Source organism: Anomalospiza imberbis, chromosome 9 (assembly GCF_031753505.1).
Source record: "Anomalospiza imberbis isolate Cuckoo-Finch-1a 21T00152 chromosome 9, ASM3175350v1, whole genome shotgun sequence".
Lineage (NCBI taxonomy): Eukaryota > Metazoa > Chordata > Aves > Passeriformes > Viduidae > Anomalospiza > Anomalospiza imberbis.
The window spans coordinates 10,897,075-10,912,800 of NC_089689.1; the positions used below are offsets into that span (position 1 = coordinate 10,897,075).

Genomic DNA, 15,726 nt, shown 5'->3' on the forward strand with positions numbered 1-15,726 from the left:
AGAATAACACCTCTGCTGTTCCTTTTGAACTATAACCGATTTATAATAGATATAATCATCCCTGAGCTGAGCTGATGGTCACCCCCCACCAAGTACTGTTAGAAATAATCAAGGATGCCATAAAAGCACTTCAGTCTTACACATTTCTTTAATAGTATAGAAAATAGAGTTAATAGGTATCATATCACTACTTCTAGATTTCAATTTCAGCTGGTCTGTAAATGAAAAAAAAATTAAAACTAGACAAGGCAGGGAAAATGAAAAGACACCTTTCTTTCCAAGGCAGAAATCCTTTCACCTCCTTCTCATCTGGGCCATAGTAGCTCAGAAATAGAAGAATTTGGCAGAGAAAGAAAGGATAATTCTGAATTTGACTGTAAATGCAGGAATAATTTAGTTTCTTCAAATTGCAGTTTCTCCTGGATGCTGTTACATTTAACACTCCCACACTTACAGACGGTGCTGTGGGCTCTTTAGCAGTCACTGTCCTGGGGACCTTGGCTTTTTGTATCCCACAGAAACTGGGCTGCCTCCCCACATGGGCACTGGGATTGCTCCTGAAAGATTGTACTGGGTCTCTGAGGCTCCCTCACAAACTTCTTTACTGGCAAAGGGCAGCAGGCCCGTCCCTGCCAGAGCTGAAATATCTTAGCATGGTTTTTGTTCATGGTGTCACCATTCTTGGCCTTGCCAGACAAGGTCCCTGTCTGGGACCTGGGGAACAGGGCAGGGGCAGAGACCCTGCAGGCCCTGGTCCCCTCTGAGGCTCTTGCACATGCAACACCCTGTTGGCAGCTTTGCTGTTCTAAGTGCTGTGCTGCTCTTACAAATCGGCCCTTGGAGGGCCCTGTTGGTCAGTACCTTCCTTCTTCCTGCGCCTCGCTGAAGCCCAGCAAGGAGGAAGTGGGGAGATGCAGTGTGCCAGCTGCCCACCCCTTCTTTCTTCCTTGGGCTCTAGACATGCTCCTGATTAAACAGCGCTGCTGTGGCAGATCCTGTTCTTGGAAGAAGCTGCCTTTCCTGGTGGCTCAGTGGCACAGTTTTCAGGAGCTGTTTATGTGGTCTGCTCTCTGCCTTACGAGTCAATGAAGCGAGCTTCCAGTGTGGTTTGCCAGCTCTTGTGTTGCTGGCAATGCATGCAACGCTTTTGGTTGGATGTGCTCTGAATGTGACATGACTTGTAGCCAGCCTGGGCAAGTGTCCCCTCACAGGCATTGTAGGGCATTGTTGACTCTTCTGCTTTATTTCCCTAAACTACTTAGATGCAAAATGGAAACCTGTGCCTTTCAACACTGAGTGTAAAATCTGCATTAGTTTGTAACTGGAATAAACTGTGGACATAATTATCTTTAAAACAGGGGATCTGCTCGGGTAAAACATGAAGATGAGTATATATGGCCGAAAGGGGCAAAAAATCAGAAAATCACAAGCAGTTTATGTGCTCATTCATGGCAGCAATTTACTATTCCCTCCCTGTTCTTCTCCTGTGTCTGAAACTGAATCAGCCCTCCAGGGAAAAATAGTTAAAATTTGGGAGTACATCTGGTTCAAATTAGAACAAACCTTTGTTTTTAACAACTCCAAAAGACAAACAACTTTCAGAAAGTTTTAGATCAGAAATGCCAAAGCAGGAGGTTCGTACTGCCCCATCAGTCCAAGGCAATTTCACATGTTAAAATCAATCCTCAGCACTGTTCATCGACATGACCTTGGCCCCAGGCAGTGAATAGTTCCCATCCCTCTACTGGTGGTGCCTGTCCTGGGGTTCCCCTGGAATTGAGGCAACCACTATGCTCCATCTCTCTTTCAGGCAGAATTCCAAGTAGCAATTCAAAACTTGTGCAGGGATGAGCACATATTCCTCCTAGTGTCCTCTCAGCTCTTTTAAAGGAGTTTGGATTAAATGCACACTTAACATTTTATTCTATTAATAAGAATGCATAACAAAGTTAATATATGTCACTGCCTGTGGTGTTTGCACTATGCTGTTCCAGTAAAGGTGTTAATATTGGGAATATAAAGAACTAAAGCCTTTCTCCTGATGTGTTGGTTATTAGTAGAAGAGGTGTAGTCCTACACAGGATGGAATAGAATGTGCTTTTTCAAAATATAGTGAGTAATCCTACATTTTAATGCTTTCTACTATATATACACGTTTTTATTACAGCATAAAGTACTTTTCCATGACAAAATCAAGAGAAATACAGTATATGCATGTGTATTTATCACATTTTTGGCTGATATACTTCTGGTGAAAATTAGGAATAGAAATAGGGCTATGAATACTAGGGCAATGTGACAAGTAAATTTAGAACAAGAGAGTAAGCTGCTGTCTGTGACTAAACTTTGTACAAGGGTTTTCTTTGTAAGAATACAAGGATAAATTTGAAACAATTCCACAGAATTTATTTGGGTGAAAAGCAAATATTAAATTGAGGCAAATAAAGCCCTAACTTTGAGTCCTCACCAGTTTGGGGGAGAATTTTGGAGACTGCTGTTTAAGCCTAATTCTCATCAAAATGTAGGCTCAGATATGACTCAAGTCCAGGGCCCTGTGTGTGCCCTGAATTTATATGAATTATTTAATTACATCTGTAGTTATAAAAAAATTGGAAATAGTCTAAATTTTGAGGAAAACAATCATTATTCAAATCCTACTTCAATGTAGTTCTCGCCAATTTGCCTTCCATAACAGATGCTACTTCTCCTGACAGTTTATTGAGGCCAAACCATTTATTTCTAGTGAGAAAATGGAATAAGTGACAAAAGCCATACTGGAGGAAGAGATATGTTCTTGTCAGTAGAAAGGCTTTCCTTTTCCCCAAGAAGATGCTGGTTGCACAGGAGGTTGGGTGCCTGCCTACCCAAGTGCATTTGCAGACACACACACACACACTCACTCATTTGCCTTTTTCTTCACGGGTGTTCATTAGCTTGGGACTTGTTTATGCTTTTGCTCTTCTAACATATTTCTGTTTTGTTTGTTTGTTTCGTTAAAAGTCTATTTTCTCTCAACTTTTTCTCTTCTACTCCAGGCTAATTTGGAACATTTTGTCAGTGTTTGGTCTGATGGCCCGTTCTGTCCTCTTGCATCTTTACATCATGCAAGTTTGCATCATGCAACTTCACATCTCACTTCTTGGCCCTCCTACATGTTGTCCAGCTCCTTTCCTAGATTGGAGGGTGCATCTTGTTCTATAGGGCAGTGTTCTCTTCCTACTTTTAGAAGGTATCAAACTCTTCCACTCGATATCGAAATGACCTTAATAATCACTTGTTACTAAATCAGAGTTGCAGACTGCTGAAGGTACCATTGTGTGGAAGATCAGAAAATGATAATTACATAATGTTTACTAATTTATATTTTTCCCTCTCAGAGATTCTAAGCAGATCATTACACTGCTTTATTTGTGACAGCAGCAAGAATTTTAATGTGATAGAATACTTTATGAGAATAAGCAAATTTGTCGCATAATGAATTTTATCAGGATTTAGAGTTATTGCAGCCAGACCCAGAGAGAAGCATTTGCTTTTTGTGGACAATAGTTGTACAAAACAGAAGACAAAAGTCTCAAATGAATGTTTTTGAGGGAGTTCTACTTTCACACCATTGTGCCCAAATCTCCCTCTGCTCTTGAAGAAACAACAGATCCAGATGTATTTCACTCTTGAATCAGGAAAAGGATCCATGACCTTTGAGTACAAACTGCCCTCAGAAAGCGTGCCTTCTCTGAGCCAGTGGTGTATCTTTCCATCTTCTTCAGTGTCCTTTCACAGGTTTAACAGCCACACACATACAAGAAGCTTGCAAAAGCTGAATCCATCTTGACCCCAGTTCCACAAGACAACCAAAGATTTCTGCAGAAATTCCAAGTAGTGGAAATATTTTTCCAGAAGCCATTGCAAGATGGGTACAATGAGAAGTAAGGATTTTGCAAAGGTAAAAGCAGTTTCAGATCTCAAATTCATGGACAGGATGTGACTTTCAACACCATGATTTGTTCATTTGTGCTGAACTGCCAGCATGCTTCTGTCTGGGCTCTGGACCGACAGGGACAGTCAGGCACCAGGGCTGAGCACTTGAGGGTCTGAAAACAAGATCCTGGCCATGGTTTGCAGGTGACCAGAACCCCTCTGGGCAGAATGATCTGTGTAAAAGTAAGCTTTGTTCTTACTAGTAAGCCTTTTCAGATTCCCTTTGTTACAATTACATTCGCAACATGAGTGGAGACATGCTGTTAAGGCTAAACTTGATGCTTGCACTGTATTGTAATAAAAATTGAAGATAATTTTCCATAGAAAGAGAGTGTAAAAGGAAACCTTCCTGTCTTTACTGTTGGCATAGCAAACTACCAGTTGTTCAGCCTGCCACCAGCTCTGAGCTCTGTACTGCTGTGTTTCATGGGAAGGAGGCAAAGGTTTCGTGCACTAATTTTGCATTATTTGTAATTTTACACATTTCATGGCTTGTCACAATCTTACTTGCATTTGAATGCAGTTTGCCTGTGTGTTAAATATAACCTTTTAAAATAAGTGACAGTTCCTGTATTTTATGTGGTGACAAACTGCAAAGTAAGTCTTAAAAATATTAAATGGCATGCATGATAGGCCAATGAAAACAGGAATCTTGGTGTTTCACCTCTTCAAGGGGGTTCAAGCAGTAAGCAGTCCATGTTCAAGGTGTCAGCAAAGATACCACAGGACATCATGTAACAGATATTGCTGTCTTATTCCTCTCTATGCCAGTTCCTAAAAGCTGGAGCCATGATATGAGTTCAGTGTGTTCTTGGGTACTGTGAGGAAAGCCAGTCTTTGGCCCAAAGGGTTTGTGATTAAAGCCAATCTTACTCAGATTTTAATTTTTTTTTTCTGGAATGTTATAGATAAGAATAAATTTTACTGCCAGTGGTGCAAATGGTTTCTCTTGATTTTGCTGAGCATATAAAGGAAACCATTTTTTATCAGGTTGAGGAAATATTTAACCCTAAATTAACTGATTCTATCCTGCAGCTATGCATGCCAGAAACCACCAAGGACTGCAGTATACTTGCAACATTATAATTTAGGAACTGCTGAATCAAGTTTTTCCCTCTCTATGCCAAGGAAACAGATTTTACTTTCTCTGGTACAGGAAACATCAAGTGAAAACGTTGTTCAAAAATTTTTTAGCAAAAAATCACTGACCATCACTAACATCATAGATATGGGTGGGCCAATATTAAATGAAAAAAACCCAATCCAGATGTGCACACATTTTAGCTCACAGATGAGTCTAAGCACTATAGCACATCTCTATTGCATGTTGCCGTATCTTGTTAATGTCAGCCTGAAAACATTCCAGGCAAATCTGTTCAGAAAAAGAGCACAGGATGTACAAATCTCACTAATCTAAACAAGATGAGATGCTACTTACAGGTATGCAGTTTACAAGGCATGGAACATATGTTGAGTGAGGAAAACAAAAGAAATCGTGATCGTGTAGCAATCAACCATCTGAATAAGCAAGGATGCTGTGCACAAATGTCTTTCATCACTTAAATGATCACCTGCATTTTCAAAAGGTTTTATTAATGTATTTGACTGTTTTGCCTTTTATATTCAATTAAGTACTATTTAATATGGTTCATGCAGGCAACAAGCAAAAGTCTTAATAAGCTAATAAAAAGTTTTAATAGACTGTAATTATAACAAAGTATCTTGATCAAGAAACCCTAACACTCCTAACCCTCCAAATCCAACCTGATTGTAACAGGATGCTTGCCAGCTGTTCAGATGGGAATGGGCCAGAATTCATCATTTAAAATAATACCTAATGAATATTTTTCTGTGACAGATATAAATTTTTTTTTTCTAGACCTGAGTGCCTATAACTTTCGTGTATTAAACGTGTCCTCAGAATCCCATTTTTGACCTCTGTTTTAGTACAGCCCAACCAGAACTTGCCCCAAAGGAACAGCTGCGAAACACCCTGGTGTTCAGATGTGCAAAAGTCACTGCAGCCAGCAGCTCTGGAGACCAGAGCTGTACCCCAGGGCTGCTGTGGGATGTGTAATACACAACCTTGGTCACAACTGGTCACTTGCCTGTGCTCACTAATTTGGCTCTGTGGCTTCCAGGGATCATAGGGCAGCAGGAGGCCAAGGGCACAAGACTGTGGTGATGGTTTTCCCTTGGTTTTGTCCATTTATGGGCCAGTTAGTTCTTTCTGTACACTCCTATGGCTTTTATCCCATTCGTGTTCCTGATCAGTGCCTGCAGAGGTGTCTGGAAGCACATGCTGTAGCCAGGCACAGCAAAGTGAGTCAGCTGCAGCCTGCATGTCAGCACTGAGCTATGTCCCAGCAGAGCTGGTGACGTGTCCCAGGCCTCCTACTGCAGGTAATTCTATTCTGTAGTCAGGAGAATTTGCTACAATTGGCCTGCCCGCAGTGATTTCCCTGGCTGCCCCAGCTCCTTGTGCCCACCTGCCATGTGGGCAGTCTGAGACTGGCACTGACAGCGCTGCACAGGAGCAGGTCAGGGGCCTCTTTGGGCTGGGCATGCCAGGGACTGGCACAGTGCTGGCCCAGCTATGCCATCGTGGGCCCTTCTTCCAAAGCACAGCTATGCAATGGGCATGGGGAATTACTTACAGGGGTGTCTGAGGAGTTTTACAGAGAAACCCCATTTTACAGACTTAGAGAGAAAAAATACAGCCAGCCATAAGAGACATGACAACATGAAGGAGATGAAAACTGGAGAGAGAGAGAATGCAGTGATAGGGAGGCAGCTCTGAAATGCTACATGGTTTTGTTTTCTCTGTCATCTCATCTGCTGTCTAATCTGTAGCTCTTCCAAGAGAGAAATAAAATACAGCTTAGCTTGTGGAAGTAAGGAGGGCAAGTCTGGAGCTGGATATGACCCACTTTATATAGGACCAAAAATTCCAAGGATGGCAGTATAAGCCACAGAATGATGGATTGGAGATGGGCATGGAGGGATGCTCTGCAGGGCACGCTTGATATTTTTAAAACAAAGTGCAAGAAAAAAAGGGCACATGTTCATGTGTCTGTATGCAGAAAACTGACCTTACCTCCAAAAAAACTCCAAACCATAAATTTGTTTTTCAAGTGACCATACATTTAAAAGGAAAGGCTCATATTTTCCTTCTCTAGACCTTATTCTACTTCTGTTTTCCCCTGTGAGAGGGAGGTGAAACAAAAGTGGACTTAACCCATCTTGTAGTGGAAGCAAGATGATGCTTCTACAGCCTGACAGCACTGGCTAAGACTGATTTTGATGAAATCCCTTTGACTCTTTTGCTGATGTTTAAAAATATTCTAGGGGCAGTGACTAAAATATTTGAAATGTCATGGAGAAACCAACCTTGGGGTACACAATCTATATGGATATTTTAAAAGACTGATTTCTGGAGTCTAAAGTCCCTCTAATTGAGAACATTAAAAAAAAGTGCTCTGATCAGGAAATAGCATTTTTCTTAATTTTGAGCCTCCCGGCTTTTGATGGTTTATAACATACAGAAATATAATAAAAACTTATGCTTTAAAATTCAGCATGAAAATACAAATTATTTGCCTTCTTTAAATGACTTACTTTTAGGAGCTCTCTCTTCCCTCCTCTCCCAGTTTAAGAATGCATGGGGAGAATTTTAAACAAATAAAAACTGTGTGGTGGTGGGATAGCTTGCTTGAAATTTCTCAACAAAAACTGAGTTCATAGTTTCAGGCTATTTTTCTAGCCTGAATGAATTTTCATGGTTACATCGTAAACCCTTGAAAATCACAATTTATAGGGAAATGGGTGATACAACCTCAGTTATGATATATAATGAGCTGCCATTCTAAAAAAACATTGTTAACTCCTTCTGGGAACTTGTGACTATATTGTGATGTTCATGCACCATCTGTTTGGTTATATTCCAAAAAAATGTGATGGTGAAACATGTATAGTCTAAGTGTCAGTTTAGATTAAGTGATCAGCTCCATGAACTACAAACACAGACACACACCTACACAGCTAATCAATCTAGACTTCATTTGTCAGTTCAGTGCATATCATTTGCAGAGGAGAGAACAAACTCATGTTTAATGTGATTAACTTTGCAATAAGGAGGCTTTTCCTGATCTATATGTTTTTCCTCGGCTATAATTCTGTTTTGGTAACAAAATTTGAAACTGGGGAGTCGTGCTCTCAGGAATGCTGATGTTGGCTTAGAAATCATGACTTTTGAGATGTAAAGACTTGGGAATCTTATTAATTAGTCTCTAGGCCCCTTAAAAACATAGGCATGAATTTCACAAATTAGCAGACATCCAGAGTGAGACTTTGAACAAGTTCTAACAATTATCAATAGTTTGGCTAAGCAAACACTTTCAGCAGGTAGGTAATAGGGTCTGCCCTCTGACCCCATGGCATGTATCAGGCAGGAGCTGGAGCTGCAGGGCTCAGCAGTCCTTTGGCTTTCACCACTGCACTGCTCAGCACTTGTGGGTCACAAAGCTGGCAAGACTGCAGGTACAAGGAAATTTTATTGGCTTAGTACAGCCATCAAAAGTTATTGACCAAAGAAATCTCAGCAGCTGGGGATGGATATATTGGAATTGCTGGCTGAAAAACAGCAGAATGGGTCTTCCTCCTCCCGGCTCTGCGCGGAAGAACTGAATGAAGCGTAGGGAAGTTAATGCCGTGTTAGCTGATGCACAGGCAGCTTCAATTCTCTTTAATTAGTGCAGCATTAAGTGACAAAGTATTTAATCAGCAAGCTAACAAGTGCAGCGGCTGATTGCTCTGTACTTGCACTTGTGTGGGGGCGTGACTGAAAAAAGTAAATAAAATTACTTTCCTTGCTTTAAATGAAATGGGATCCCTAATTTTATTACAGCTGCAATCAGTTTAGAGGCATGATAGAGCAATAAAAATTGATTCTATCCTGTTTTATTCCTTTAACAAAGTATTTCATTAAAAAAGCTAATACTGTAATTTAACTGCTTAGCTTCTTGAGATATGAATTTAGGCCTTATTTCTGCAGTGTCTCTGTCAAGGGAATGATCCAGCCATCTTATCTTGATGTTTTACTCTTGCATTTAAAGTACACATCTTTCTATTTGCCACTGATCAGATTGAAGACTGAGCCCCCTTTTCTTAGAATGGTCTAGAAATCCTGATCCAAGTACATAAGCTTATTAACTTTCAGTATTGCAATTCATTACATCAAGGTCTTAAGATAAATACTGTGAAAACCCTCTAACTGTTGCAAGCCACTTAATGGCTTAGTAATGCAGATTTCTATCAACATGTCACCCTGCACTATGCTCTCTGCTGGGTCCCTGTTAATACGGTCCAGTTCAGGATTTCTGTCTTAGATCCAAAGCCCTCTGCATGGACCCCACAGTTACCTGTGAGATTGTCCCTCTACTGCACTAAACCAAAACTGCATGAACTGGCAGAGGATGATTTGTATGGTCCTTTCTTGCCACTGAGTTTGTGGATCTCACACACGACCTGGAAATGGCCTATGCACTGGCTCCGGCTCAGAGCTTCCAGTTCCAAGCGGAATGATTGCTGAACCTGATGTTCCAGGCACAGGGGACACTTCACGTGTTAGCTACCCACCAGTCAGGCAAACCTTGTGCTAAGCACTTTCTGAAAGTAAATCAGATGGGAGGCAATGGTGATAGATGGAGCAACTCAGAGAAATAGTGAGTCTGTATTAATTTATGTGGGCATTAGTCTGAGAACAGTCAAAACTCAAATGGGCTTTGAAGTAAGTGAACCAACTATTTTAGTTTTAGCTAACTACTTTACCTAGTCAAGAACTTCCTTTGTAACTCCCTAAGAGGGAGAAAAGAGACTTTTCAATTAATGGATAAAAAACATGACTCACAAATGCAAAATGACCCCTTGTAGCTGAGTGGCAAAAATCCTAAATATTCATTGAGATTTTTGTCATTGTTTTAAAAGAGCTCATAATTTCAGCCATATTTGATGATATATAGTTGGAGCCATCCCAGAAACATGAGCCCAGCAATGGGGGCTGAATTAACTCAGGTGGAAAGGCTGAAGTAACTCTCATGTGACTACGTGGTTTGTGGAGAAGGGTGCAGAGCACACCACCACCCAGCCCTGGGAGCAGGGGACAGAGGTGCATGCCCACAGCCCTTCCTAAGTCCGTACCTGAGGCAGCAGAAGTCATCCAAAATCTGTAGCATTTTCTCCACTCTTTATCAACAGCAGCACTGCTGGGAAGTTTGTTTTTTGAATTTACAGTAGAGTGCTGGGGGAGGTTAGCCTGAGAAGACAGACATGGAAAACAGACCCTTGAATATGAAGTTGACAGGTTTTATTTAGAAAGCTGGCATATGCACTGGCTGCATTCATATCTGCAGTGTTCCCCAACTTGACAGGCAATCTAGAGTATGGTGTATATTAAAGAGAAGTAGTTTTGAACTCAGATTTTGGTTCCTTTCATACAATTCCTGTAACACTGAACATTTTTAGACACATACTGGTTTTGTTTTTCAGTGAAGACTACATGGCTTTTTTTTTTTTTAACAGCTCACTGAAAAAAATAGTGTAGTAGCATAAGTCTGGCTGCCTAGTTAGGCAAGTTTACTTGCATTTTTTAAATGCAAATATAATACCATCAGAGTTGATCATAAAAGCCTGTCTGAAGAGAGTATAGGAATGCATGACAAAGTTTTTTATGGTTTTAATTTAATCTCCGAAATATTGTCCGGCAAGTAGAATAGTGTACATAACTACATAAGCAGTATCAACCAGAATTCCTTTGAATTTCTCAGTGACCTTAGGAGGATGGGTTGATACCGCAGGTTTTGTCAAGCTAATGCCTCTCTCCTTTGAGATGACAAAGTAAATGGCCTGTTCATGGGATCTAATGGTGAGTTATTTCATCTCATTCAAAAATAAATATATGTATAAGAAATATATGATTGCTCATCCATCTGCTATTGACCTCGGTTCAGGTCCTGACTCAAGAAAATGTCTTTGGGAGAGCACTTAAACACAATGCCTGTTTTTACATGATTTTCTGAGGGGAAGGTGGGCTGCAGAATGTGTGCAAGTTCTTTCTTCAAATAAGATAGAAAAACATGTTTGCAGTACTTTTGGAAATCTTTCAGAATGGGAAAAATTAGAAAACTTCAAACAACCTGCCAAACATAATTGTTGAAGTCAATTGTTGAAGTCCTGAGTCAAGGTGTTGCTAGATTTGTGTAATGAAGACTACCAGGCTGTACTTTAAATGTTGCACTTTAATAAATGTCTTTCATTTATTGAAGAGGGGGTTCCCACACAAGTCTTCCCTTGTGTGTAGAAGGGTTACTGAAGCACTCTATCATGTAATTTTTTTAACCTTCACAAGCAAATTCTGATTGCACACAGAGCACACTGCCATCATTGTGATGCTCCTTTGTTATTCTAGAACCACAGGACTGGCTGCTGGGAAAGATGTAGATCCTGGGAAAGCAGCTGAACAGTTTTGTAGTTCACCTTAAATTGGTCCCAATGGCTAAAACTTATTAACTATTTTTTAGTTATTATGAAATAACTTTTTTAAAGTAGCAAACAGAGAAGCCTTCTGCAACTTTCAACTTAAACCAATCTCAGAGATGGCTCAAAATCAAATAAAAATAAATGGAAGTTAAAATTTTGTTATGCAAGTTAAAACAATTTAGGTATTGTATTAATCTCTGTAATATTTTCTTACTTGGATTTATACAGACTTATCAATATATCCCATGAGTTTTACAGTTCTTTTACAGATCTTATATTGATTCACTGAGAGCAAGAGTGAAAAGGACAGAAAATAAGCATATTACAAAAATGAATTATTAAGACTTCTCCTAAAGTGGGGGCTTAATCCATGTAAGTACTCTACGTGGAAACAACCCCAGGTGTTAAAGGCTTTTAACTCAGGAGATGATGAGACCCAACATCTGGCACCTGAGTGACTCAGTGTGCAGATGGGGGTGATTGTTCTGTGACCAATCAGCCCATTCCCCAAGTAATATCAGGGAGCTCTCAAGGCAGCTGTTTCTGAGTCAGAGACTTTCAGGTTAGGCCTTATAAAGCAAAAGAGGTTACCCTCTCTTCTCTCTCCCTCCTGGAAAACCCAAACTCCACCAACCAAAAAAAGGGTTATGTATTTCTTTGGAGTATAAAGTATTTTAGCTTCTGTGTGTACCTATGAAGCCTGAAGAGCTGGAGGAATTATGGAAAGCTGATTGTTTATTGACTGGTAAGTGAAATGAACTTGTGGTTTTAATCTAAACCTCACAAATGCATGTTCAGATAATAAATCCTGTAACTATTGCTACTTCTGTTTTGGTAATCTTGAGAGAAAGTTCCCTGGAACTGTCATTTGGGACTGAGGCTAAAAAGCAGAAAATAAGGGTCAGGAATCACACTATCAGGAAGGTTTCAATTTTCATTTGTCCACTAGGTACTGCTTCTGTTTATAGCTGGAGATTGCTCATAGTAAAAGGATGCTCATGGGGGAGGATGCTACTTCATGGTCTGAAATGAGCTTGTGGCAACATGGAGAGTTATTCCCTGACAGGAGAGCTGAGCTTCTGGAGAACCCTGGAGAGAAGGTGTTAGCAGTGTTAGCCTTTTAACAGTATAAATACTGTTTTCTGCAGACTGACTTCTGGTGGACTTGCCATGCAGATTTATGGCATTTCAGTGGTTTCATGACACTGCCTGCTGTGCAAACCCTGGAGCTGGTTTTTACTGAAAACTAAGTACAGCGACACAGGAATCATAGATGCACATAGAAGTGGGAAGTACAAATGGAAGTGATAATTTTGGAGTGATCCTTTCCTAGATTTTTAAGGCTCTTGCTGTACTACAGTGGTAGTAGGAAATATTTTTGATATACACTTGTTTTTCCTTGGTTAAAATGAAATATTTAACATAGAATGCTTTCTGTGTATCTGGACAAAAGGGAGTAAACAGAAGAGGGGCAAGGACAGGGAAAGGGGAGAAGAGAAAATCTCTGAAGAAGCTGAGGAGCTTTCCAAAGAACAAATAGTATGATCTACTTTGTAGCTAAACTGATTAGCTCTCTTATAATCACATCTCAGCTGATGAACTTTGTGATCTTCCTCTGTAGAGCCCTCTATGGCTGTTTTATTTCATTCCTTAAGAAGATTAGGTGGGTAATCCTGAAGCTCCACAAAACCACCTGTTGTTTGGGCTGCTGTATGATATGGCTTTTGAGGCAATCCTTTGACAGTTCAGAAGTAGGGCTCAGTTATTTGTGTACCTGCTGCTTGCAGTCTGTGTGTGCTGTGTGACCCTCTGGGCTGCATTTCCAGCAGCATAAGTAGCTGGCCCTTAGGAAAACTGGACCAAATCAACCTACCCTCTCTCCTGCTTTCCCTTCCCCAGGGACCGTTTCTGTCTGCAGCAGCACTGCTTTCCTTGCTGTAATGACATTTGCAGAGTCTGTGTCTTTACCATCTGGCTGTTCTAGGGTTGCAAATGCACCAGGTGTTGGTAAATTAATCCACTTCATCAGGAAGGGTGCCTTGCAGTGTGTCTAGAACAGAATTATTAAATAAAACGGAAAATAACCTAAAAACAGATATATGCGTTGGGAGAGAGAGAGTGAGTGAAGCCAGTCATCTGCAGGTTGAGCTGTAAATAATAGTCATGCCAAAACTGGGTCAAAATCCTTATCCTACATAATCTGCTGGGACACAATGGTAGCTTTTTGGCTGGGATGTTTTCCTGTTAGCCACACTGTCTCACCATCCTACTGAAAATGTCACTCAATACAAATGAAATTCCTAAATATAAACCCACAACCCTAACTCCAGAGGAATGTAGGAACTTTTTTTTTCCTCAGAAGAGTTCAGAAATCTGTGAGATAGACTATATTTGTAAGATATGAGTTAAATACTGTTTCCTGTTTTTCTGGTCTGCCAATGTTAAGGACACAATTTAAAAATATGTTAAGATGGTGCTTAATTCTATGCATCTTAATGATCTAATGGTAGTAGGCAGTAGTGTGGCTGTTTGTCTGCTTTGATTTAAAGACTTTCTTAAATGCATTGCTGATTTTGGCTTTCTCCACCACAGGTTAATACATTGTGATTAAAAATGAATAAGTGCAGTCATATCATCAACCACAAAGATGTCTTTGTCAATCCATTAAAATAAGATTATTCTCATCAGTATGTTTATTCTTTTCCATCCCCCCCTATGAAGCCTGTGAGGGGAGGAAAAATAATTTTCAAGTTATAAATCTTATTATAAATGAGGGATTTCAGGCAAAGGTCTTAAGAATGTCTTATATTTAGTGTCTTGTTCTATGAAAATATAGACAGACATTAAAGTAGTTCTCTCATGTCCTGCTTATACATCTGTCTTTCTTACCCTAAAACAGTATGTTTTGGTTGAAGGGTTTTCCAGCATCTGGAGAATACATCCTGGGAGTAAGAGTTGCACACTGCTTGGGTCCTCCCTTAGGGCCATAATGATGGGTAGAGCTACTGCTGTTTGCTGCAGTTTGATTGCAAACACAAGATTTTGTGAGCCATGGGTGCTGAGAAAATTGTGTAACAACTTGTCAATGCTTTTCTGACTGTGGAAATCTGCTTTAAAAAAAGCAAACACATGGCTATTGTGTTTGATTAATCTGTTTCTTCACATTCCCTGGCAAGGAACGAAGGGGTCAACAGACTCAGGCATAGGTAAGTCACTTCTGGTTGCCCTTCAATTTGATCTCTAGTAATCACTGTTAATGTTGGTGCAGCTTAATTGGATGTTTTGTATTGCAAAATGGATCTGTATGGATATCAGCACTTTCCATGCTTAAAATGACTCAGTAGAAAAAGAATTATCTGAAAAATGTTTTTGACAGGGTGTCTTAAGTAGTAGACTTAGAGACTGAAACAGAAGATTTCTGTTGTGAGGATCAATTTTATCAGTGGTGCTAAAGGTAAATGGAAAGTGGATTGATCATCTGGTTCCTGACAGTGCAGGGCAGAGAGGGTTAATAGGAGTGTTCTTTCACCATGTTCTTCTGGCTGAGGAAGCTCAAGGTAACCAAATGTAGGGATATGGTTTGATTGACAATTTATTCATCAAGGCATTGATTGTTTCCTGCCATTCAGCTTGTAGACAGGTTGTTGAGTAAAGTGTCTAATTAAAATTCCTTTGTGGTGTGATTCCCCAAGAAGCACATGAAACCAACAGATGAGACAGCAGAAGAATTTAAAAATACTGTTTGCCAGTGTTTCAAAGTACCTGTTTTGCATGATCAGTTTAGAAACCTGATTCTGGAGGTGTGTCCTTCGATGTAGCTGCCCTGGGAAGTTTCAAGGCAGCCATGTGCCTCTGCTTTCTTTTTTGCTTTTGGCTAATGGCTTTGTATTTTCTGATGACAACTTACCAGGGGAGAACTGTGATAAACCGGGGCTTCCCTCAAGATAAGGAGTAAACAAACCAGGGAATTTAGTCTACTTTTGGTTGAGGAGGTGAATTTGAGTTGTTGATGGCTTCTTTTCTTCCTCAGAAATTGATGCATAAACTTAGGAGTAGAAAGGAGCTTATCTGTTTTAGCTCTCTGAAGGATAGGGAATATGATAGAGGAAAACAGATTTTCTGCTTGCAGCAATTACATGAACAGCAGAATTTAAACATTAAAAATTCTCCCACTCCAGGAAGTCAACATGCTATTGCTCAGCCTTGTGGTTGCTC

General features: G+C 40.2%; 1 protein-coding gene across 9 annotated transcripts in view; it reads left to right on the forward strand.

The window, feature by feature from the left end:
• Window positions 1-15,726, forward strand: part of LOC137479290 (potassium/sodium hyperpolarization-activated cyclic nucleotide-gated channel 2-like) — a 278,557-nt gene that overhangs the window by 195,626 nt on the left and 67,205 nt on the right. For 4 of the 9 annotated variants that reach the window (XR_011002130.1, XR_011002128.1, XR_011002131.1 and 1 more), the window contains exon 1: window positions 12,040-12,256. The exons of 4 other annotated variants lie outside the window; for them this stretch is intronic. The gene's annotated coding sequence lies outside the window, so the exon portion shown is untranslated. Of the gene's footprint in view, window positions 1-12,039; window positions 12,257-15,726 lie in introns of those variants that run through there. One more of the 9 variants, XR_011002133.1, reaches the window with a different exon arrangement.